The sequence below is a fragment of the Molothrus aeneus genome, chromosome 18 (genome assembly GCF_037042795.1).
Source record: "Molothrus aeneus isolate 106 chromosome 18, BPBGC_Maene_1.0, whole genome shotgun sequence".
Lineage (NCBI taxonomy): Eukaryota > Metazoa > Chordata > Aves > Passeriformes > Icteridae > Molothrus > Molothrus aeneus.
This window is the reverse complement of record NC_089663.1, coordinates 3,094,369-3,097,181: the sequence shown is the minus strand read 5'-3', so window position 1 is coordinate 3,097,181 and position 2,813 is coordinate 3,094,369.

The window sequence follows — 2,813 nt, the reverse complement described above, 5'->3', positions numbered from 1 at the left end:
TCATTTGTCATCCTCAGGAGGAAGACTTTAACACAAAAGTTTGTAAGAGACTTGGCTAAGTGCCAGTAATTCTCACATTTTCTGTGCTACAGCTCCATTTTCTGAGGCCAGCACAGCAATTGCAGCTTCTGCACAGTTCCTGAGCTGCCCTGACAGCCCTGGCTGCTCAGCTGGGAATGCAGATCCATCACATTTATCCCATTTGCTCTCCATCAGCAGCCTGGGGTGGGAGTTTGAACCAGTTCCTTGCTGGTCTGTAGCTAATTGCCCTCTCCTCCATTCTCTGTTTGGTCTATCAGGTCTGAACAGACATATGCATGATAAGCTTGAGTCACCAGGCTCTATGCAGAGGGGAGCATTCATTATAGACAGGGATCAGAGGAACTGTCTTATCTTACTTAAATGATTTGGTTTTCTCACTCCTGTTAAAATCTCTCTTACTTCAATAAATTGCCCTGGCTCACAGGCAAAGCTAGGGAAATACCCTCAGTATATCAAATGATTTGTCAGTTTGTCTAGTACTGGAACCCTAAAACTGCTTGAAGAGACCCTTCAGGATGATGAGAGACCCACAGAAGCACATTGCTCACTGAGAGTGAGGAAAAGAAATGACTGTTGTGTTCTGACGTGGTGTTCCCTCATTACATCAGGAGAGTCACTCCTGCTTGTCTTTGAAAGCTTTGACACAAAGAAAGATTTAACCTATTCCAGTCTGAAAACCTGCCTGACCTTTCAGTGGATACCTTTTGTATGCACTGAATTCAAGCAGTGAATCATTGGGTGCACCAACAGCCTGCAATGCTTCCAGGTTTCTCTTTGGGCTGCAGATATGAGGATGTGGAGATGGGATATTCAGAGCCTTGACAAGGCTCCCTCCCCTTCTGACAGTCTTGCGGATGATGTTGGTTTCTGCTTAGTTTCTGTTTGTGGCCTACAGAAATAAAAAACCAATGAAGTTTGTTTCCACTGTACATAAAGATAGGAATTGTGTGGTTACTATTTTTTAGATGTTGATTCTCCATTAGTGTTTCAAACCTTGGAATTTTGTTGGTGTGGCCACACCAGGAGCTGTGGACAGAGGCTGCAGTATTGCTCAGCCTCTGGGCTCTCCTCTGCAGAGGCTGGGGTGAGAACACAAGGCACAGGAGGGTAGATCAGTCCCTGACCAATGTTTTCTTTTGCTTGCCTCTGTAGGCTGACACAGAAATGGAATTCATGAAAACCAAGCTTTTTGTTAGGTGCAAGGACCTGGAGGAAAATGCGTCAATCTCTGTAAGAAGTGCCATCTGCAGCCTATCTTAGGCAAACTGTGTCCTGAGAATTAAGGTTAGTAAATAAGTCTTTTATTTTCCACTGAAATACACAGCAGGGAAGGTCAGAACTAATGAGAATTTTGGATGCTCAGCAGCTTCCAGGGTTAATTTTTTCTCTGTTGGATTTAAAGCTAACATTTCACAGTCATGTAGGACAAACTGAAGAATGTGTTTGGGAGAGATGCCTAAACTATCAAAGGTAGCACTGTTTTATAAGATATAGCTGCTCAAACAATAGATTTTCAAATTTCACTCTTTCAAGTAATCTCATTGTATTATAGGTTCTTTGCTGCTTTTTATTAGCCACAATTACCACAGGGTAGTTTACCCAGGAGAAAATCGTTGCCAATGAGCAGAGTGCTAGCCCTTGATTTCATCTCCGAGGAAATAACACCTGCAAGATCAGTCAGACCTGCTGTGCTTCCCACGTCCTTGACTGCTTGTTCTGCTCAGTGTCGCTTCAAGATCACATTTTACACCCAAAAGGCTGTAAATGAATAATGATTCCCTAGCATCAAGCAGGGAAAGGGACTCTCAGACATCCTCAGAGCCCAGAAATGTGCCTGGCACCCGGATATATTGTTCTAAATACCCTGGATTTCTCTGACCCCTTCTAGCTCAAACAGAGGATCATGGGCATCATTTGGGGAAGCTGCCTTCCTCAGAGCTGTGAGGATCAGTCTATAACCTGTGTGTTCCACATCTTTGTGACCACTTGCTTTGCTTAGCTTAATTCTGAAGTCAGAGGAGCAAATAAAGGGAGAGCAGACCCAAGCTCTGATGAACTTTGAACTTACTCAAATGTGAAACTGATTAGCTGGAATAGAGAGAGCCAGCACCATGGTCTAAACAGCCTGAAATTCAGCCCAGTAAGCTCCTGGCTCCAGGTCTCGTGTTCACATGCATCTTTACCTGTATCCATGTGAGAGATGGAAGCAGATTGAAGTTTTCCCCTCCCCAGAAACACAGGAGTGTTTCTCCATTGACTAATGCTGCTGAGCTGAGAGATGACACAGAGGTTGTCCCAGATCCTGGACCCCTGGGTTTTCCCCAGGTGCCAGGTCACTCCTCACAGATAATTGCTTACCATCATCACCAACTAAAAGAACTACATCTTCCATGACTAGATTTACAGGTACAACCACTTAAAAAAAAAAAAAAGTATTCACCCACAGTGAGGTAAATATGCAGGTTTATTGCAGCCAAGCCACTCCTTTCTGTGTCATTCCTTCTCAGACACCTGCTCGTGGATGTTAAAACCCCGAGCACCTTTGCAGGGACACTGAACTGTGAAATCTGCAGCACCTGTGACAGAGGAGCACTCTTTGGGAAAAAGTTGTCCAAGGAAAAGCAGCAGCTTCAACTTGTGTCCCATTGGAGACAAGTGAATCTGAAGTTATATATTAAGACGTAGGTGATGACAGCAGTTTATCATTAACTGGAACTCTGCAAGAAGCACATAAGGAGAGAAAGAAGAAGAAAGCCAGAGAAGCAGCCAGG